The sequence below is a fragment of the Sycon ciliatum genome, chromosome 9 (genome assembly GCF_964019385.1).
Source record: "Sycon ciliatum chromosome 9, ocSycCili1.1, whole genome shotgun sequence".
In the NCBI taxonomy this organism is placed as follows: domain Eukaryota; kingdom Metazoa; phylum Porifera; class Calcarea; order Leucosolenida; family Sycettidae; genus Sycon; species Sycon ciliatum.
This window is the reverse complement of record NC_088651.1, coordinates 17537108-17560696: the sequence shown is the minus strand read 5'-3', so window position 1 is coordinate 17560696 and position 23589 is coordinate 17537108. Positions and strand designations below refer to the sequence as shown.

The following is a 23589-nucleotide window of genomic DNA, read 5'->3' as shown; positions in this document are numbered from 1 at the left end:
CCAACTGTGTTAATGACTGTGAAGCAATTCCGAGCAGCTTGTCCTTGAGCTGAATCGTTCCAGGCCCTCTGACACTGGCTCGATAATGATTGGCAAACTCCACTCCAGCAGTATGCTTGACTATTGGAGCAAGGCCAGCCATTGCGAGCGGTCAGGTCCTCTGGACATGTGGCATTCTCGCCGTCGCAGTACTCTGGCACATCGCATTCGCTGGTGGCGGCGCGGCAGACGTGATCCCGGCGTGTCACGATGCGCTTGTTCAGGCAACACGGGTCCGTGTCCGCACACCCTGCATTAAACCAACACACACAACAACATTGGTCAGTATGCCAGAGAATGGCACAGCGGCGAGAAATCAGTCTCCGCACCTCCCGAAGAAGAACATTTCTGAAGTAGAAGTCGCACTTTTAAGGGGAAGTTAAGGGAAAAATCAAAATTTCACCAGTTGTAGTCTTCGGGGTGCTGAGTCGAATGGTCTTGGTCCGTGAAAGCTGAGACGCTCCCTTCCTACTTAATTCCCAATTGAACTCGCGCACTACCACCGAAACTGGGTGACTGCGCCCTACTAGATGGGGATTTGTGTGCAAATTGTCACTAAAAGCGCCATTTCGTTCTTATAAAAGCACGGACGACCGCAATTGGCCCTTATGTTGTAGTCTTTTGGATGCTGAGTCGACCGGTTTTGGTCCGAAAAGGCTGCTATGCAGCGTTCCTCCTTTATTCCCAATCGAACATGGTTGAACAAGCGGTCACGTGCTCCTGGGTGCCCAAATCACCTGGTCACCACGCCAGCAGACGACAACTTTCACACCAAGGTTCAACTCGAGTTCAACTCGAGTGACAGGGCTGCACCCAAAAAAGGTCAAACAGGCTAGTAAGTTGTACCCTGCAGGCACGGTGACCAGGTGACTGGCGTCCGCAGGAGCACGTGACCGCTTGTTCAACCATGTTCGATTGAGAATAAAGGAGGAACGCTGCATCGCAGCCTTTTCGGACCAAAACCAGTCGACTCAGCATCCAAAAGACTACAACATATGGGCCAATCGCGGTCATCCGTGCTTTTACAAGAACGAAATGGCGCTTTTAGTGACATTCTCCTCAGCTTCTTCTTCATAAGCTGTTGACGGAGACTCCCTCGATTTAGGCTAAGGCCTGTGGAGAATCCATAAATACAAATACAAATCTTGCATACAAATCCATATCTAATAGGACGCAGTCACCCAGTTTCGGTGGAAGTGCGCTAGTTCGATTGGGATTCAAGTAGGAAGGGAGCGTCTCAGCTTTAACGGACCAAGACCTTTCGACTCAGCACCCCGAAGACTACAACTTTTGAAATTTTGATTTTTGTCTTAAATTCCCCTTTAAACATCAGTAATTCACCAAAAATACGTCAGTGCAGCTTATGCTGTGACTGTGAAATTAACTGTGATAGACCGGGTAAATGTCCGCATCTCGAGACCAAAACAAATCTAGGTGCGCCATCTACTCTGGGAAATATGGTAAGTGTCCTTCAAGTGGAATACCCTGAGCTATGTGATAGGTCAAGTGTCCTTCAAGGGGAATACCCTGAGTTAAGTGATAGGTCAAGTGTCCTTCAAGGGGAATACCCTGAGCAAAGTTATAGGTCACGCCAAGAGTACATAACCAAGAGTGTGCAACTCCTATCTTGAGCTGCGAGGGGTTCACCCACGGCGGATTTTTTATTGCGTCATTCTTGGGCAGAAGTATGATGAAGTGGGTATGCTTTCCCGCGCTTGTTTTGTAGATACGGTGAGAGTTCGTCAGGTTCAAGAAACATCGATATATTGTCCGTTGTTCTGCTTCGACTACCGTAGCTGTGAGGTACAAATTCTTTGTACTTTGATCTCTGGCTACGCATGATGGCATCAGCGAGCCAAACAGCGGCCAAAGACTGATGTCATAAAAAAATCCGCCATGGGCTGGGGAATCGTCGAGTTGCACACTCTTGGTTATGTACTATTGGGCACGCACATAGCAACGACTTCAATTCCGTGACAAAAAGGCAGAAATCCTTTTGTCATACTTCCTCCGTTAACAAAAGCTTCGTGATGGATTTTGATGGATATGAAAACGCTTTGAACAGGTCAAGAACAGTTTGTATCGACTGCAAATCACTGGACGAAGGTGATTCAGCATATGTACAGCGTCTTTACAAGAGAAACTGTTGGCGGAATGAGCAGAGAGTTCAGTTTGCGTCGCTTTCACTTGACTCATTTTTGACCCTGCGTCGCTGTCGTCATCTGCTGCACGTGAGTCGTCATCTGCTGCACGCGAGTCGTTATCTCTCTCGAATCATTGTTCAGCTCGTCTCAGCCTTGGCTCGGCTTCTTTGATCACACTCCACTGACCTTGATGTCGCCGTCGTTCAAGTAAGTAGTTGGCTTTCGAGCTGCGTGATCCGCCGCGATGGCGATTCCTCGTTTCCACCAGGGGGCCGTAAAAAATATTTTACTACTCCCTGGTTTCATCTTCGCTCTCCAGAACTCCGCGAAACAAGGAGTAAAGGCACAGCCAAACTGATTCAATTTTCTCTGATGGATACCCCTGCCAGCACTGAACGGCAGCGGCTAGCAAGTCCAGTCGACTTTCTTTAGCCACGAGACTTGCATCAGACTGCAGACTTCTGAAAGAATACATGGTCATCAGCATTCGAATCTGGGCTTTGCGCAGGTTGAACAAGAACTTGAGCTCAGAATTATTTTCATTGAGCCGTGCGATCGGACCAGCTCCTTGTTCACTCGCTCATTGTGTGGACTCGCTGCTCCGTTTGATCGCTCTTTATCACTCTCCAACTTACTCAGTGCTAGAGTAGTAGAGAGGCTTAGCAACGCAATATCCCCTCGGAGCAGTGGTATTTCAGTTTCGCTCGCCATAACTGTCATCACCTATGTTTCCACAGCGCAACCATCGATTCCGCTCGGCTTGTTGTGAAAGGTCGCTTTCCTTGAATCGTACCTCTTTCATGGCCCCCAGGGAAGGCCAAGAAAGTGACTGCGACTCATTTCACGGCAGTTTGTGCGCAAACCAGCCCCTCAAAAATCCATCACGAAGTTTTTGTTAACGAAGGAAGTACTAGTTTCTGGCGTGGTGGTTTCTTGCAGGTTTGCCGAGTGAGTGGCCCAGTATTCTTCTCGCGTGCTCCAGACTGCAGTCGTAAGTCAGTCAAGTGTCAGTCAATCAGCAGGAAGCGCGAGCTCCGACCATTGGAGCAAGCGTCTTCCTCTAAAATCAAATGAACAAGGACAATGGATTTAAGTTTTTTTACCAGAAACCACTTTCAAGCTGATGTTGATGAGCCTGAAGTGTGTCCTTTTTCTCAGCATTATCAGTAATTATAATATATATTATCTTACCCTTGCATCCAATCAGCAACAGAGGACTGAAGAGAAGCAAGCAGCTAATCAGGACACCTTCACACAAGCACAAACAAGAAGAAATTGGGAAAATTGCACTGGACTCCTATGTCAACTAGAGTCATATGATTGAGAATATTGGCAACCAGTTGTCAAATTACCAAAATATTGAACAAATCTCGATTTCCATTGTCGAGACTTGGCATTTTTGGGGTCCTGAAACTGGCCATGCCTCTACAGAAGCCTGAAATACTGATAATACTATAAAAGTTGGTGATGCAAGCTTTTAGGATTTCCTAATTTTTGACATTTCCTTTATCAACATATTTTCTGCAAAGCTACCAATTTTTTTACAGTAGTAGTGCGGCAGATATGAGTTAAGTCTTGACGATCCCTGGTTTGATGTTTGATGGCATGCTGCCGGAGCAGGGCAAGTCGACAAATGAATGTAATGCAGACAACTGCAACCTGTTGTGGAGTGTTGCTGGCGAACTAGTCATGCTGGTTTTTGAATGCATCATGTCGTCTCGTCAGGTCAAAACAGTCAGAGGTCAAACGGGCAATCATGCCCAATGTTATGATGACGATGGAAAGGGAGAAAAGATCTAAGAACAAGAATAGAGAACCTGGAAAAGTGAAGTGAAGAAAACAGTGAGCCTAAGAATTTCTCAAGTTAAGGATCATCTTAGCATTGGCCATGAAAGTGAACTTTCAATGCAAATGTGAATTGAGATATGTCAGGGCAGGACAACCAGAGGGGAACACTAGGCTGCGAGATCCCGAAGTACATGGATTGTGTATTTGTTTTATGTGATGTTTTGAACCGACTACTACCATGATATTTGTAGTGCGGTAAAACCTGGGGTAAGCGACCTCTGGGTTTACTTGTGGGGTGTTCCCACGGCGGATGCGGAAAACTCGGCTTCCAGCCGAGTGTCACACGAACCGTGAAATTTTTTTAACCTTCTTTTAATGAGCCAGTAGGAAATGTAAAATCGAAGAAGGAAACAGATGGGAACGAGTTCTGAAGCAACTATCCACGAATGTAACAAGATCATAAGCGGTGAATATGTGCGATAACAGGGCACAAAACTGACAGGCTACTGATTATACCGCTTGCATGTCTTTATTTCTATACATTCCCTCATAATAAATTGTGTCTTTCCCCCAAACCAGTGAATATCATATCATTTCCTTCATCTTTCGATGAGAACCGGGCCTATGGGACGGGGAGAAGGCCATCATGCCTGTGCATTTGGTGCTGCACCGACTCAAATAGCCATCACTCAGCAGCCGCCGTACCCTCTCCCATATCCTTCTTGCACATAGCCTGCATCATAGATATGCACCACCACGCCTTCTTGCAATTCACTTACCCCGAATACAACCCATTCACACGCTCAGGTTCCCCCGAACCTTTGAGCTACCCACAACACGTACAAACCGGCTAAGAGACTCCCCCATCTATGCTTCTCTTGATCTCTTTAATAGCATTCCACTCAGCCACCGGCAAATCAACCCCAGACGAGATTTCAAAGCAAACATCCTACCACTTGTCATCTCTTCCGTATGTACTTGCTCACATTGCTCAGCACATCTATAGCTCCATTGCGCCCAGCCTACGTGATAAACTCCCAATTAGTATCGCCATCGCTACTGCCTCAGCAGACAGCTAAACTTTGATCTCTCTGTATCTGATCCCCGTGCCTGAAATTATTTTTCTCTTATTGGCCACAGGCCATGGTGAGAATAAAAGATTTCAAAACAACAACAACAACAGCAACAACAACAACAACAACAATAACAACAACAACAACAACAACGCTTACGTAGCACAAAAACACAAACACCTCGGAATAATCTTTCAGCATGACCTCCGTTGGACGGAGCATGTTGAATACGTAGTCAAAAAATCACTCAAGTCTTTCAATATTCTTTTTAGACTAACGTCTACACTCACCAGTGATTCTTTATCTCACATCTATCAGACATACATACTACCTATATTCTCATATGCGAGCAATGCTCTCACACCGTTGTCCCACACTTCCCTTGACAGGCTAGAACGACTCCAGCGAAAAGCCGCCAGAATATGTCTCCACCTTCCCCCTTACACACACTTAGAACACTCCCACCTTTTGCATCGCATCAAATGGCCAACATTATTTTCACGCTTTAAAGTTAAACATATACTCTTCGCGCATTCTCTGCGCCACAATTATGCCCCACCACATATACTCTCGCTGCATACTACTAGCAACGTGCAACCTTCGTATAATTTACGTCGCTCTCGTACTTGGCACTTGCCAACTCCGCGGACTGACCGCTGTCTCCATTCTCCCCTGTACAAGGCCCTTCATTACTTTAATTGCCTGTCCACCCAGCTTCACGAAATCCCTTCTCGTACTCCCTTCAAATCCGAGATATCCCTGCTGTTGCACAACTCTGTATGCTCGTGTAGCGACCACCCCTGCCCGTACACTTAAGTACGCAACTCTGTATGCTCGTGTGGCGACCACCCCTGCCCGTACACTTAAGTAGTCATTAACCCCTAGGCCCTGCCCACCCAATTCTTCCTCACTTTTTCTCCTTTCTTACACTATTATCTCTTATTGGCCACTGGCTATCGTGAGAATAAAGATTTGAAACAACAACAACAACGTTGCATATTCAGCAAAATGGACGAGCTACTTACCTTTACCCGTTCGTGCTCTGAATCTCAGAACAAACTATCAGTCATTGCAGTCCAGGAAACCTGGGCTGACACATCAGACCCTGACAGTCTCTATGCAATCCCAGGCTACAAGCTGATCAGAGCTGACAGACAGGACTTTGGTGGTGGTGTTGCCTTGTACATAGCGGAACGTTTCAACACAAGGGTACTGACAATATCAATGACAGCAGCAGAATGCATATGGACGAGAATTTCCACCGGTAACCTTTCCCTCAGAATTACAGATGGAGCGGACTCGCTCCCTTCTATTTACACTGCAACGTTCGAACACATTTTCGTAGTTAAAACAACGTTTCGGCATATAGCCCTCATCAGGTTTGCAATGATGTGCACTCTACAAAGGAGCAGCAAATATACTGTGCTGTGCTGTGTTTGCGCCAAATGTGTCAGCTACAAAGGTGGCGAAAGGGATTGGTGATATATTAATATCCAGATACGATATATTCACAGTAGTGCCCAGCCAGCATTAGTGTTTACTTGCGGCCGCAAGTTGCGGATTTCAACAGCTTCACACTATCCGCAGCAGCTATACTCTCGCCAGAATGTTTGTCGCGCACGTGGTCACCCCATGGCTTATCGAGAGTGCGACGGCGTGCCTCGCCATTGTGCTCCTGAATTCTTGTTTCCAAGGAGCGTTCCGTCTCCCCTACATACGTTTCCCGGCACCATTTGCATTGCAATTCGTAGACTACATTCTTTGTCATACATACTCGTTCGCCTCCAGACTGACAGGTAATGCAAGGCCCTAGTGGACGTCCTTTTCGTCTTTTTTCAGTAATGTTGGGCTCGTTTACGCACTTGGGTGGTAACAGCGCCGAACGGCACAGTTGACACCTGAGGCTGCCCGAGTGCTCGTATACGACACGTACCGGCAACTTGTATTTCCGTATTGCTTTGTTCACATGGTGGTGTACTTCATCGGACTTGAACGGTAGTTTAAGGAAGGCAGAGCGGGGATTACCGCGTCGTCTACGCCGAGGTTTCTTGGCAGCTTCCCTTGCTTCCGATATGATACTGTCTGGGTAGTTATTTATGCGCAGTTGTTTGTGTATTTTTTGTTCGCTCTCGGCTTGCATCATGGGGTTAGACGATAGTCGCTGTGCCCTTAGGAATTGAGATTGAGCGACGGCTAACTTGATGTGGTGAGGAACTGCCGATGAATAATCTACCAGTAGGCCACTACTGCATGCCTTCTGGAACAATTTGAATGACAGCTCTCCGGTTTGCCCAACCGCGAACGTGACGTCCATGTAGTCTATGCAGCCACTGTCACAACTTAATTCATGCGTGAATTTGATACGTTCGTGGCTGGCGTTGAATCTTTCTATGAGCTGCAGAAGGCGCTGCCTACCATGTGTCCATAGGATGATGATATCGTCGATGTATCGTCTGAACAGAATAGGTTGGAAGGGTGAGTCCTGAAGAAGTCGTGTCTCAATGGTGTGCATAAACAGGATGGCAAATGGAGGTGCCAGGTTGTTCCCCATAGCAACCCCATCTAGCTGGTGGTAGATCTGTCTGCCAAATCTGAAGTAGTTATGACTCAGAACAAACTTCAGTAGTGTCCTGACTTGGGTCACGCTCAGCCCGAGCATATCAACTCTGTTATGGTGTTGCTCTAGCACGTCATTAACGGCATTGGGGGTGCAAACTCCAGAGGAGCCAGTGCCAGTTGTCGTTTCTTCTTCAATGCCGGCGGGAGTGTATCATCCCACGGTTCATCATGCAATCGGTTCGGCCACCTCCAGCCTCAAGGCACCAGAGTGTTCGACAGCAAAGACGCTTCCAGTACTGTCTCCGACTTCTGAGCGACGCAATACAGGACAAGTGCCCAGAAAGGGACTTCCGTACAAGACAATGCCGGTACTTCTGCGAACAGCTTTGGTCGTTTTCCAGGGAGGATTACGTGCGTATTCGCGCCCTGCGGCGCTGTGTGGTTACGGAGGAGCGCATCCGTACCAATGCAAGGCTTCGATGGAAGCTGTCTAGGCTTCAAGCCCAAGAAGATGCCAGGGAAGCGCATGAGGCATGTTTGCCCGCGTCGTCCTACCAGAGTGGGACAGCCCTGGGTAGTCCCGGCCGGACGGGAATGGAGCATTCTCGGCGAACGCTTGTCATGGACTCGTGTGTAACAGACAATGCCAGACGGGTATTGGAACTGGGACCCGGTTTTGTACCGTCCACGGGCAAGTTAACCAGTCGTGAGAAATCAGAAGTGGTCACCTCCGTAGAACGGATGGCCTACACTTTGAGATGGCAGCAGGCGCGGCCTCAGGGTGTGGACCAGCCAGAGGACGACCACGATACCGGCACCGAGTGTGATCGCAGGCTGTGGAAGCTAAAGAAGCATGGCTTCAAGCAACCGCCCAGAATGAGCCAGGATGGGGAAAGAAAGATGGCCAACTTCAAGGACGAAGTTTTGGTAGCATATGGCAAACAAAGACCTCCCAAGCATAATATGACGCAAGAGGAACGCGACGGACTGAGAGAACTTCGTCATGACCCCAGTGTAGTGATAAAGCAATCCGACAAGAGCAAGAAGCTAGTAGCTATGAAACAGGAACTCTACCTGGAGAAGGCAGAGGCACTTCTGTCTGACAGCACTATGTACAGAAAAGTGGATCTAACTATCACTGCGTATGAGAAAGAGGTTAAATCCATACTGGAAGAGCAATGCACGAATATGGATCCTGATCTTCTGACTGCAATACTCCCTCATGACACACGATTCCCGGAACTATACGGTCTTCCAAAGGACCACAAGCAAAATTTGCCCCTCCGACCTGTTGTCTCTGCTTGTGACAGTCCAGTCACAGGAATTTCGGTGGTTCTCGAACGCATATTGCATCAACTGCTTGCATTTGTCCCATCGCACCTCATCAACACCAAAGACGCGCTAGACAATATCCGCACCATATACCCTGGCCTTAAAGCACCTGCTGGAACGATTCTGGCTACGATGGATGGGGTGGGTTTGTATCCCAGCATACCGATCGAAGAGGGCGTGAATGCCGTTAGTGACGTGCTAGAGCAACACCATAACAGAGTTGATATGCTCGGGCTGAGCGTGACCCAAGTCAGGACACTACTGAAGTTTGTTCTGAGTCATAACTACTTCAGATTTGGCAGACAGATCTACCACCAGCTAGATGGGGTTGCTATGGGGAACAACCTGGCACCTCCATTTGCCATCCTGTTTATGCACACCATTGAGACACGACTTCTTCAGGACTCACCCTTCCAACCTATTCTGTTCAGACGATACATCGACGATATCATCATCCTATGGACACATGGTAGGCAGCGCCTTCTGGAGCTCATAGAAAGATTCAACGCCAGCCACGAACGTATCAAATTCACGCATGAATTAAGTTGTGACAGTGGCTGCATAGACTACATGGACGTCACGATCGCGGTTGGGCAAACCGGAGAGCTGTCATTCAAATTGTTCCAGAAGGCATGCAGTAGTGGCCTACTGGTAGATTATTCATCGGCAGTTCCTCACCACATCAAGTTAGCCGTCGCTCAATCTCAATTCCTAAGGGCACAGCGACTATCGTCTAACCCCATGATGCAAGCCGAGAGCGAACAAAAAATACACAAACAACTGCGCATAAATAACTACCCAGACAGTATCATATCGGAAGCAAGGGAAGCTGCCAGGAAACCTCGGCGTAGACGACGCGGTAATCCCCGCTCTGCCTTCCTTAAACTACCGTTCAAGTCCGATGAAGTACACCACCATGTGAACAAAGCAATACGGAAATACAAGTTGCCGGTACGTGTCGTATACGAGCACTCGGGCAGCCTCAGGCGTCAACTGTGCCGTTCGGCGCTGTTACCACCCAAGTGCGTAAACGAGCCCAACATTACTGAAAAAAGACGAAGAGGACGTCCACTAGGGCCTTGCATTACCTGTCAGTCTGGAGGCGAACGAGTATGTATGACAAAGAATGTAGTCTACGAATTGCAATGCAAATGGTGCCGGGAAACGTATGTAGGGGAGACGGAACGCTCCTTGGAAACAAGAATTCAGGAGCACAATGGCGAGGCACGCCGTCGCACTCTCGATAAGCCATGGGGTGACCACGTGCGCGACAAACATTCTGGCGAGAGTATAGCTGCTGCGGATAGTCTGTTCTCGGCTGTGTCAGTCCTGGCAAGGGCAGGCGACAGAGCAAGCAGAAAACTGCGAGAAGCTGTTGAAATCCGCAACTTGCGGCCGCAAGTAAACACTAATGCTGGCTGGGCACTACTGTGAATATATCGTATCTGGATATTAATATATCACCAATCCCTTTCGCCACCTTTGTAGCTGACACATTTGGCGCAAACACAGCACAGCACAGTATATTTGCTGCTCCTTTGTAGAGTGCACATCATTGCAAACCTGATGAGGGCTATATGCCGAAACGTTGTTTTAACTACGAAAATGTGTTCGAACGTTGCAGTGTAAATAGAAGGGAGCGAGTCCGCGCCATCTGTAATTCTGTATGAAACTGCAAGAGGCCTCACCGCTTCTAAACCTTTCCCTCGTTGTTGCAAACATTTACCGACCACCCCGTAGCGATGGCACCCTCTTCTGTGCGGAACTGGAAAGAAGCATTAAAACCGCTAGAGCCGAAGGTGACGACCTCCTCCTACTTGGAGACTTCAATGCCAAGAACAGTGAGTGGTTCACCACGGACAGAACAGATCGCTTTGGGGATGACATACAAACTCTGCTACACACGTACGGCCTCACACAAAATGTCAGATTCACTACTTACATCCACCGACAAACACCTCTCTCATGTCTAGACCTTGTTATCTCCTCACTCCACACCAATGATATTCATATCCAATCACTTCCACCGTTTGGCGCATCCGATCACACTACTATCAGTGGCCACATCAATAATCAACTGCCCCCATAATTAACAACTCCCCTCCACGATCCAGAAGCACCACATTCTGGTCATAGACAGACAGCACTATCCACCTTCTTCGAGAAGCCCTTTTACGCACAAATCTCAACCACCATCCAGACAAACACGGCCCATACCCAGTTGACACCTTCTGGCGATCCTGGCGCGACGAAGTCCTGAGCATCGCCCAAGAACACTGCCAAGTTACTCACACTCACCCCCCTTGGGACAGGAAGAACGTGCCAGCACGACCATGGATATCAAAGGGCCTCTTGAAAGAGATCAAGGATAAGCACAGAAAACACAGAATATACCTCCACTCACGGTTGCCCGACGACTGGAACACGTTCACGGCCCAAAGAAACCGTGCCACCACCCTCCTGCGTCGTGCAAAATCGGATTTCGTAAACAACTCAACAGCCTCCTCTACTTCCCTACACCGCCTCATGAAGCACCTTACTACAGCTACAAAACAACGCATACCCGAACTCGTCAGCCAAGCAACTCCTGCAACGACACCAGCACAAAAAGCCGCTGCCCCCAACAAATTCTTTATTTCACAGAGCAAGCTGTCCGTGGCCAATGCGGATGAGCAAACTCCAGCCATCAACACCACCCCTGACATCCTCAGTCCCCTTCAAGAAATCTCGACTTCCCAAGCTGGGGTCGAAAAACTCCTCCGCGGAGTTGTAACCAATAAAAGCCCCGGGTTCGACTCTATTCCAAACCGCCTACTCAAAGAAGGGGCTAAGGAACTTGCACATTCGTTATCGTCCCTTTTTAATCTATCGTTCCAAACCGGAGAAATCCCACAGGAGTGGAAAGATGCCACCATTACTCCAGTACCCAAGCCCGGTGACCCAACCCAACCGACAAATTACAGACCCATCTCTCTCTTGAGCACTACATCAAAAATCCAAGAAAAATTGCACATCAACTCCTCTTCAAGCACATCACACCCCTCCTGCCCAACCAGCAGTCCGGATTCCGTGAGAAAGACGGCACTGAGCAGCAACTCGCCCGTATCGTCCATACCCTAACCACTGCGAGAGACGACGGGAAACACGTCAATGCCTGCTTTTTCGATCTAAGCAAGGCCTTCGATCGTGTGTGGCATGCAGGCCTTCTAGCAAAACTCTCCCACTATGGTGTCCAGGTCAACGCCCTGGAGTGGTTCCGACGGTACCTGTTGGGGCGTCGGCAAAGGGTCCAGGTGGATGGCGACCTATCGCCTTTCCTCAAGATCCCTGCCGGCGTCCCTCAGGGATTCGTTCTTGGGCCGCTTCTATTCCTCGTCTACACCATAGACCTTCCACACGCATGTGAGAATCCCGACACCACCTGTAGCCAATTTGCAGATGACACCGTTCTGATTTCCATAGCGCGAACTCTTCAAGACTGCACCCGAAACCTACAACAGAGTGTCACAGCAGCTGGAGACTGGCTTCAAAGATGACACCTGCTGGTTAACACAAAGAAAACAGTCATCCTCCCGTTCTACCACAATAACCGCCCCCCTGAACAGCTACCCCAGATCACCCTCAGGAATAGTCCGCTTACCGTAGCACAAAAACACAAACACCTCGGAATAATCTTTCAGCATGACCTCCGTTGGACGGAGCATGTTGAATACATAGTCAAAAAATCCCTCAAGTCTTTCAATATTCTTTTTAGACTAAGGTCTACACTCACCAGTGATTCTTTATCTCACATCTATCAGACATACATACTACCTATATTCTCATAATATGCGAGCAATGCTCTCACACCGATGTCCCGCACTTCCCTTGACAGGCTAGAACGACTCCAGTGGAAAGCCGCCAGAATATGTGTCCACCTTCCCCTTTACACACACTTACAGCACTCCCACTTTTTGCATCGCATCAAATGGCCAACATTATTTTCACGCTTTAAAGTTAAACATATACTCTTCGCGCATTCTCTGCGCCACAATTATGCCCCACCACATATACTCTCGCTGCATACTGCTAGCAACGTGCAACCTTCGTATAATTTACGTCGCTCTCGTACTTGGCACTTGCCAACCCCGGGGACTGACCGCTGTCTCCATTCTCCACTGTACAAGGCCCTTCATTACTTTAATTGCCTGCCCACCCAGCTTCGCGAAATCCCTTCTCGTACTCCCTTCAAATCCGAGATATCCCTGCTGTTGCACAACTCTGTATGCTCGTGTAGCGACCACCCCTGCCCGTACACTGAAGTAGTCATTAACCCATAGGCCCTGCCCACCCAACTCTTCCTCACTCTTTCTCCTTTCTTACATTATTATCTCTTATTGGCCACTGGCTATCGTGAGAATAAAGATTTGAAACAACAACAACAATAATGTCTGCATTCTTTGTTGCCATGGGACTTAGCTGGTGCACAGTTCAGCTGCGTTCGCCTTCCCCTCGTTGGTCCTACCCAATCTTGAACGTTCCAAGTTGGAAGGCTGGTGGTTTGCGCACTGGAGATGTGTTAGAGCTAGGTCTTAGGTCGCTGAATTTCTCTGTAGCCTGTCATTTTGGGCCCTGGTATTGCACATACTGATTGCTTGTTATTTTCTTACATCCGTTGATTATATTAATAAAAATAATACTTTAATAACGAAGGTATGTGTTGGGTCGTAAGTATCCACGCAAACACACATCCAGTCAAAATAAGGCACTTGTCAAAGTATCCGAACGTTTTCGGTCCCTTCTCATCAAGGATTATACAGGGAATGGCTCAAGTTGGAAAGACTAAAACTTATATAGCGTAAAGATATGAGATAGCAACACTCGTGACAAGGTGGAAAATTATCAAGTTCAGCACGACACAAAACTCGAAGGAAATAATAATAGTGACAAGAACATAGTGAGCAAATTAAGTTACATTGTTAACACCTCGTCGAGGAGTAACACCAAACAATTGTAGCGACAACACATTTTCTTTCTGTACGCAAAGTTCAGGATCTAACTTACGGATATACAAAGCTTCTAACACAGCCAGATGCAACGCACATCTACCACGTTTTAGTCTTTCCAACTTGAGCCATTCCCTGTATAATCCTCGATGAGAAGGGACCGAAAACGTTCGGATACTTTGACAAGTGCCTTATTTTGACTGGATGTGTGTTTGCGTGGATACTTACGACCCAACACGTACCTTCGTTATTAAAGTATTATCAGCCTCCGACTTCTTGTAAAAAAATAATACTAATACCAAGAATTCTCATCTACGTTGCAAATGGAACTCACGACGATTGAGGAACAAAAAGCACCGAGGCAGAGAGTGAAAAGAAAAGAAATAATATGTATTCCCGTAGCTATGCAGAAGACATTACCTCAGTAACGTCTGGCACTAGCCAGGGTCCACACAGCTTTAATTTGGTGTTTGTTTGTTTGTTTGAGTGTTTGTGTGTTTGTGTCACGCCTGGCGCTATCCCGTATCTGTCCCGCACCGTAACGTACCATCAAACACAGCTGGCCACATACAGCTGGCCGCAATATTCAACACATAGGGCTTTCGAACGCAAGATCATAACGTGAAGCAACTTGGAAGAATGAGTATGAATGCGAAGTGTATGGGGGAATGCATGTAGGGCGATAATGCGGGTTCGAATCCCAGGTAACGCCTGAAAAAAGGGAGAATTGAAAAATTTATAATATCCATTTTCTTTTTTTGCCGTCATCAAGGCGGTAGACGGTATCGTATTACCGTCGACCGTACCTGTCCCGTTCCTGTCCCGTACCCGTCCCGTACCTATCCCGTACCGTACCATCACAGACGGCTGGCCACAATGCATTATAAAATAGGGCTTTCAAATACAAGACCATAACGTGAAGCAACTTGGAAGAATTAGTATGTATGCGAAGTGTATCGGGGGATGCCTGCAGGGCGATAGTGCGGGTACGAATCCCAGGTTATGTCTAAAAACACAAGAAGTAGAAACTTATAAGAATTTATAACATCCCAATATTTTTTTCTAGGTCATCAAGGCAAAAAAGCATAGCGTAGGGCCCTGAGCTTCCAAGCTCTCTCGTTAACGAAAACAATCGCGGTGTAGATTTCACATGAGTTCCAATACACCGCATCAGCCAAGCTCTTTCTTAAAAAGAAATATACATGCATACATCACAGCCAGTTACATTCGTGCATAGTTGCTTCATAACTCGTTCCCATGTGTTTTCTTCCTCTACTAACATTTAAATAATAATTATTAATTGATGATACTGTAGAGGCAGAAAATTTCGTCGGTCAATAATTTCGTCCAACTCCAAAGAAAAGGAGTTCGTCCGGTTGAAAATTTCGTCCATGGATCATAAGAGTGTATAGAACAGCTGGACAAATTGATATTCGTCCTACATTTAATTTAGTCCAAAATCTCCTTGGACGAAAAAGACGAAATTAAATTCCAGACGAATATTTCTGCTTAGGCTGTGTTTACATGAGGCGTTTCAACCCGGGTTGAGTTCGACCCGGGTCAGATTTCAACCCGCCATGTGCACAAAGTGAATGGCGCGTTTACATGACGCATTGCGCTTGGCCCGGGTTGAAATTTCGCCCCGGGTTGATTTCAACCCTCCCCCCAAGGGGAGGGTTGAAATCAACCCGGGTCAAGAAAATCGTACAAACGTACTTCTGTGCGTATCTCGCGCCAGGTTTGAACGGCACTGCAGATGCAAATTTCGCGCGAACAGATTCACGTGACCATACAGGACTGTAGAAGTGGACTTTTGGCGGCATATCAGTATTTGACCCGGGTCAACTGTCTTCATGTAAACGCTCACCTCTTTTGTCTATCGTACAGACTTTCAACCCGGGCTGAACTCGACCCGGGTTGAAACTTCTCATGTAAACACAGCCTTATACAGTATGCCAAATAACGTGCAACTATTTGTAGACTTGAGAGGGCATTGCAGAGTAGTTGCATACAAAGTTCAAAGTTGTACGGTTACCTGTGACTTGTGCTCCTGCAGAGTTCAGGGTCTACCGTGTACACATTGTAGTATAATTTGTATGCAACTTGTGTGCGATGCCCTCTCAAGCCTAGTTGCACGTTATTTGGCATATCTATTTGAAATCACCACACAAGGCTCTTCAGGCTTGTAACAACCGACATGGACCTACCTGTAGAGCTGCTCAAAGTGGCCATGTTGGTATCGTTTAATGTGAAAGAACCTCGAGAATGATGAAGAAACCCTGAGGCAATCCAGAAATCGCACATGGATGTAAAGAGTACACCCATGCACACATGGGCACAAATACACACATGCACCCAGCAACCCGCACAAATACACAAATACACACATGCACCCAGAAACCCGCACACCCACACAAATACACACATGCACACACACATACTTGGTCCGGCTCATCCCAATTGTCGCTTATCTCCCACGTACTTTTTGACAGGTAAAACCCAGTCCAATCACGATAGCTAACTTACTTTTGCTTGGGAGGTTGTGATGGCAAGATCAAAGGAGGCACCAAAGAAAAATGATCGGGACTAGCGCTTTGAATCGCGATGTGTTCGACTTTTTTGGGAAGTGGGAATCTGGCCATTCACTGTCTGTGTTGCCAAAAGCCAAGCGCAGCGACCCAAAGACTGGAGCTGTGGAAGGCAAACTGACATCCTGGGGAGCGTGACAGGCACGTGTGCACGGCAGAGGAGTATGAGCCGCATGAGCGTCATGCTGAAGAAGAAAGGTGTTTTCGATGCGATGCGCCTGGCGGACGGTTGTTGTTCCTTGCTTGGTGGACTAGCAGCAGCATTACAAGTATCGTGGTCAGTGTATCCAGCAGAGCGTTTGACAGCTGTCTGGAGAGGCCTGTATGCCTCGAAGGCTTTGTTGAACACACTGTGGCGACACCCGAGTCACATTGCCCACGGTTCCTTCAAGCACCGAAGTGACAGCCACAACTGTTCCTTCCCCATTGCTGCCATACGGCAGCCCAAGAAAGCAAGAGATACTCCAGTCTACACCAGCAGGTAGACACCAGCAAATGTCAGCTCATGTAACGGCGCGGCAGCTCTAGTGATGCAGAGTTGAATAAACTCTGGACCTGTAAAAGTGTGAGTGCAAGAACGAGCTCCTTCGCGGATTTATTTCGTGTATTATGCTTTCCTAGCTTCCTTTCTTCGACTCGCTTCACCTGATTCTATTGCTGAAATTTTTTTCTTATGGCGGAGAGTATTCTTGTATCATTCATGCTTCCTCACTATGCCTACTGGAAATTGCACAGGGCGGTAAAAAAACTCCTGTTCTAAGTGGCGATAGATAAGCGACAATTGCGATGAGCCGGACCAAGTACACACCCATGCACACATACATGTACAAACATGCACACACACACACACACACACACACACACACACACACACACACACACACACACACACGCACACACATACACACACACAAACACACATACGCGTACTTGCCACGTGTGTCTCTTTGAAAGGGGAGGGAGATACTCAAAAGAAATCTTGCAAAAATGAAGCGATGTGCTATCGAATGGCCAGATTAAATGATGGCTATCAACAAGATGAACTATGCCGTCATTGCAATACAGTGAATGCACACATGTCAACTTATAGGTAACCGGATTGCATTCTTTTGTAAGGCCGTCACAGATAAGCGACAATTGCGATGAGCCGGACCAAGTACACACACATGCACACATACATGTACCCCACTTTTTCGGCCGTTTTTTTTTTTGGACCACATCACAACAAAGCACAATGATCGCAGCTTAGCGCAAACGTGACAAATCCTTGTCCCCAATGGTGGTTTGTTCCAAAAAAAGTCTTTCATACTGAAATGGCACCAAATGCCTGGAAATGCTTGCAATTGGCTTCAATTTTTGAATTTTTTTCCCGGCGGAGGGTAATGTTTGTCCCTGATCGTAGCGTCTTCTTCGTTTGTTGCAGAATCAAAAAGACGTTCATTGTAGTTACCGTACACTGAAATGGCACCAAATACCCGGAAATGCTTGCAATTGGCTTCATATTTTGAAATTTTTTCCCCGCGGGAGGACCCCTGGACCCCCTTCCATGGCCGGCCCACCTCCAAAGTCGGTGCGACGGGCCTGTTTTGACTTTCTTCAGAAGCGATCGTCATTCAAGGGATTAGGAAAAAACAAAGAAAATTAACCCCACGCTGATGCGATAATGGCTAAACATAATTAGGGTTTTAGTGTCGCAGTAATGTAGTTAGTAGGGACCCTTAGCATTTGCTACGAATCAAATGCAAAACGAAAGTTTGATTCGGTTCGTAATCGTGTCGTTGAAAATAGATTCAGGTTTCGCAAGTCGTCATGCAAATGTGCATGACAACTACGAATACGGCCGGTAGCTTGGCGTACGGGTTTTTACACGCACACGTGCATGGATCATGGAATCAAGGGAAAAATGTGTACCTGGCAAAACATGTGTACCTATCCAAATAAATGGGTACCTGACGGATTCGGAGTGCGCCACGAATGAAGAGGCTTCCATTCGTGAAAACGAGTTCTCCGCAGGGACTCTGACAAATCATTGAACCCAGGTGACGAATCAGCATACGTTTCGTATCCGTACGCGTGGTGTGAAAGGTCCCTACTTTGTGTTAGCATCCACCGATCCCACTGCCATGTTTGCATCTGCCACACACCGCTGCATCAGTGCATTGCGCACTGCACTCACACTGCCAGCATATAGATTTGGGCACGCTTAGCCTTACGTCACACAACTGCTTCCTTTGAACTTTTGCTCACTGCACTCAAACTGCCAGCGCATGGATCTGGGCGCGATTAGCCTGCCGTCACACAACTGCTTCCTTTGAACTTTCTCTTTCTTTCTTGCTGTTGCCTTCACTTCAAAATCTAATTAGCGGTGACTTTTAGCTTGTGCCAGCATCAAATTTTCACCCTCCATCCCTCCTATCCTCTCATCTTGCTAATGGTACTAGGGAACATTTAGCTCTATCGCTCCTAACTGATCATTTGCTTTGCTAGTTGCGGCTCTTCACGAGCCACTTGTTGTCAATTGCATTGGCGTTGCCTTGCAACCCCATTGTGGCACAATGTGGGTTTATTGCGGCTCCTCGCGAGCCAGTTGCTGCCAGTGGCCTGGAATTGCTTTCCAGCTCTTCGAGCTTTTGCATTACAAGACCAGTTACTCGAAGCAGCACACTATCTCCAAAAACTTCCTTCTTGCCTTGGGCTGAGTATGAGTATGTGAGGGATATGGTGCTAACCAGGTGGCGGGCATTGAAAACAGTTACCCCGTATCCTACTCGTTCACTTTCAAATATTATTTTACCGCGCTAAATGCCACTTATGGGGCGAATCCCCGACTTCACTTCGGACAAATGTGCCTTAATGAAACATCTAATAGTGACTTTTGAGTGCATTTTCGTTGAATTGCATAAAAAACACTAAAATCGGAAAAATGAGCAGGGCGGCAATTTTTCAAGGGGGGGACAAACAGATTGGGGGGGGGGGGGGTGCTGCGTCTCCCTACCCCCCCCCCCCTTCCCCTCTTTGGCTAAAACCCTGATAACACCTAGGCCAGGATATGGCCCCTGAGGTAGATCCACGCCCAGTGGTTCTGGGCGATGTTCCTCAGCGCCCTAAGCAATTGATTCGTTTATTAAAATTACAAGTGTTCTTATCCGTGTGCAGAGATAACCCGTGTGCAGAGATAACCCGTGTGCAGAGATAACCCGTGTGCAGAGATAACCCGTGTGCAGAGATAACCCGTGTGCAGAGATAACCCCTCTGGCATCAACCTTACTTAGTACTTGACCAGAGATTTGGTTATTAATAGTTACATTGGATCGTATAAACTGTACTGGGAAAGTCAGCAAAACAAAAACCGAAAGAAATGATCATACATTCCACTCGCTGTCTGCATAAAATTGATAAGTTGTGGAAGTGCCTTCCCCCAAGGCTGACTTCCCAATATTCGCTTTCTAAATTTCAACAGCAATTTCGCTTGCGCGTGAAAAGTTTTAAATTACACTGTAGTGGTATATTTACAATTAAATAATGCGACAGAGCTATCGGCCATACTGAAATGTGTTACATTCTCAGCCCGTCACCGCAAATGCTCGTTCGTTCGTGAAGCACATACTCGTAAAATAATTTGTTCAAGAAAAGAGGAGGGATTGACATCACTGCAAATTTGCCTTGGTGATGCGGTAATACAGCCTGAACTGGTGTGACATGAGTCAAAGAGTCAAGCCTAGTTCAAATTCGCCTGGGGCATGATGCAAGGATTGACGCGAAGCGACAGGACGGTCTGACGACGTCCAATGTGAACACCAGGAACGGGAATGCAGCCGTACTTCCGTACAGATCGCGTAGTGACAGGAATAGTCGGATCAGTTCAACTTTTCATAACGTAGACGGGAATAGCCGGAACACAAGCGCACAAAACAGCTGAATTTTGAGTGTAAACAGGAGACGGCATTGTGCGCCGACTACGCGCGATTCATACTTGGAATTGTTTAGCACTTTGAAGTTTGCGCTTCCCATGATAACTCGCAGAATGGCTAACACAACATGGGTTGAATTTTAGTAATAATAATAAGAAGTTGTGATGTCACTTATGGTATCTTAGGGATAGTTCAGAAGCATGACAAACGGACTATTGTACCATTTCCAGGGATGATTCGAATGGCACAACTTTCAAGGCTACTTTTTTGTCTTCAGGAAAAACTGGTACAGTCAAACCTCGCCTATCCGGTCCTCTTTCATCCAGATCTCTCGCCATCCGGAAGAAAATCGTTGGTTACCAATTTACAGCATGTGTCATGCATACCTGCATTAGTTGTGTTTGAGTATCCGGTTCCCTCGCCTACCTGGATTTTTTTTTGGAAAACGGATGTGTGTGGTTAAGTGAGGTCTGGCTTTTTTGTTAATTTGATTCCGCTAGCTTGTATTTCGCGTTGTACAACCATTTATGCCACCATATATAGGGATATCAGCGAACGCACATGCGCAGCCCATCTGCGCAGGTCAGCCTGGCCCATCTACGCGTGGCCGACAAGAAAACTCATGAACACTTACATTTTTTTGCAAAATAAATCGTGCGAAGAAGATGCACGGATTGGCTGAAAACTAGGCTGAGGAAAAGTAGCATCCAGAGACTCTCAAACAAATTCATGGTCCGTCGCTTCTGACAATGGCAGCGAAGACATCAGGGAGCTGATTGCAGCAACTCTCTACCAAGCGTGACGCTGTTACTCACCAGGGCTGGGCGCTTCCATCGCGCCAGAAATGGCCACGAGCGAGAAATGCAAGTCCGATTTTGGAACGATCCAACCAGGGAAATCCCTTGAAAATTGGCCTGAACACCTCTCATACTGGTGTTTCACGATGGGCAAACTTTCAGATAAATCGACCGGGGAGAACGTGGTGAGTACGTGGGTCCTCCGTATCGCGTATGATTTGAATGGTCGCGGGGACAGAAGAACAGTAACAGAAGAACAGAAGAACAGTCATTATTTTACGACTCCCAGGGGTGCAAACAGACCGCGGCCATGTTTTCTCTGTCGGCCGCGATCACGTTCAAAAATTTGATGACGCAATGCATGCGCAGAGGCCTGCGCAGTGCGTTCGCTGACATCCCTACCATATGTGCGATACAAGGTGAATTGGGTACAGACTATGCCATATTTGGCCAAAAAATGTACCGTTTGTCACAACGATAAATTAGCTCCCATTAAGTGTTTACGCTGTCGCTTCAACGTTATTTGGGTGATCAAGGTACGAGTACCGTTGTCGTTTGGCTTTATTTAGAGTGGAGTTCCAAACAGGCCTAAACCTAATGACAGCATCATCGATGCTGCAAGAGAAAAATTAAAATCTAAGCTTGTTGAAGGCATCAATGCTCTGAATAATGGAACTTACACCGAACATTGCAAAGCAATTTCAGGTGTGGCTGTCAGGGTACGTGTGTGTGTGTGTGTGTGTGTGTATCTTTGTGTGTGTGTGTGTGTGTGTGTGCACACACGTGTGTATCATTTGTGTGTGTGGGTATGTGTGTTTGTAGGGGTTAGACTGGGGCGTTCTTATTTTGTTGGGCAACCTGGCTGTGCTATTACAAGCAATTTGTATTGTGTCATAATTATAATTATATCCCATAAGGTGCCGGAAAACCAACACCGCCGTTCGCGTGCGTTTGTGTGTTTGCGTGTGTGTGTGTGTGTGTGTGTACGTGTGCGTGTGTGGCTTCGATTTCTCTCTATTCTCTTCTCTTTTCCTGTGGTTGTCTCCCACTCCAGGGCCGGCATGACCCATACTTGTTCCTGTTGTTTGTTCCTGGTTTTGTTCCTGTTGTTGTTTTTATGTTAGTGCATGCACGCGTCTACAGTGTCCTGCCGCTGCTCCGGACATTGGCCGTGACCACCATTATTATCACCTCCTTTTCTCCTTTCTGTTTTCATTTCTTCTCGAATTTACCACGATTTACAATCCCTTTGTCCTTCTTCTCCCTCATATCTTTTATCTTTTTTTTTTACCTTTTGCAAGATCTTTTTTAAATTTTCTTTTCAGCTATGTCTGCTTTCATAGTTTCCCATGCCTGGGTTAGTTGGGCCCCATTCGCTTCCCTGACAATGTACATGAACAGTCCGTTCGGGTTTGCGAATTCAAATGAACACAACCCAACCCTTGTTCCATCATTACTCGTTAGTATAAGAACTTGTAAAGACTCACACCGTTTGGTTCAGCGACAACTCCAGATCAGTAGGAATTCGGTTCAGTTCCTGACCAGATATGAGGCAACACTATCACGCGATCCAATACTGGCAATAGGTATTCACTGGAACTGCACGGACACCCGATGCAAAACACTCTTACACTCCACGAAAAGTTCCTTCAGATCTGACTCGATCCTCTATTCCCAATTTTTAATAATTCTGACAGCTGGAATGTACTTCAATTCCTGCCTGACATGTTGACCTGTAGCAAGAGTACATGTCGTGCACTATTGCCTGTTGCTGTACAATCATGCACATGTAGCAGTCTGCAACCTGTCTAGTGTCTTCAACCAGGCACGTGGCATGACCTCTATTTCAAAATAAACACGTACATGGCTAAACACATGGCACGACTCCAGTCCTGACAGCATCATGCATACTGCACTGTTACATGGCTGATTCCCGGGTACCCCCGGGTGCGTAGCTGTGCGTCTTGCGAGGTTCGTCTTGCACCGTAGCTACAGTCCATTTCTAGACGCGTTCCTGGGCAAAAACCGTCATGCCAGCATCTACATGTATACCACATAAAATCTGTGATCACTTTGTGCATACAATTTTCTATATTGGGCGTCTGTTATCCAATCGTTAAGAAACTACATAAGAGTAATTGTGGAGCGGTCCTGAGCAATATTCCGAAAACTATTCTCAAAAAGTTCCAGCCAAATTCAAAATTGAAATATTTCAAAAACCCTACGTTTTGAAATGGACTGTAGTGTAGGTGTAGCCCGCCAAGACACCTAGTAAAATAAATAAAATAATAATAATAGACCTTATTCGATAACGTGATTTTTGGACTCGCCTCCAGGGATTTGTCGTAAGGCCACCCTTTGTTAATTCATTGT

General features: G+C 46.9%; 1 long non-coding RNA gene across 1 annotated transcript; it reads right to left on the bottom strand.

Moving 5' to 3' along the window:
* Nucleotides 1-211: 211 nt before the first annotated feature.
* Nucleotides 212-16155, bottom strand: LOC135825354 (uncharacterized). The gene is made up of 3 exons (XR_010555065.1): nucleotides 16128-16155; nucleotides 3375-3431; nucleotides 212-289 (listed from the first exon to the last, which is right to left on the bottom strand). It is a non-coding gene; the product is annotated as an uncharacterized LOC135825354 (long non-coding RNA).
* Between the last annotated feature and the right edge of the window lie 7434 nt (nucleotides 16156-23589).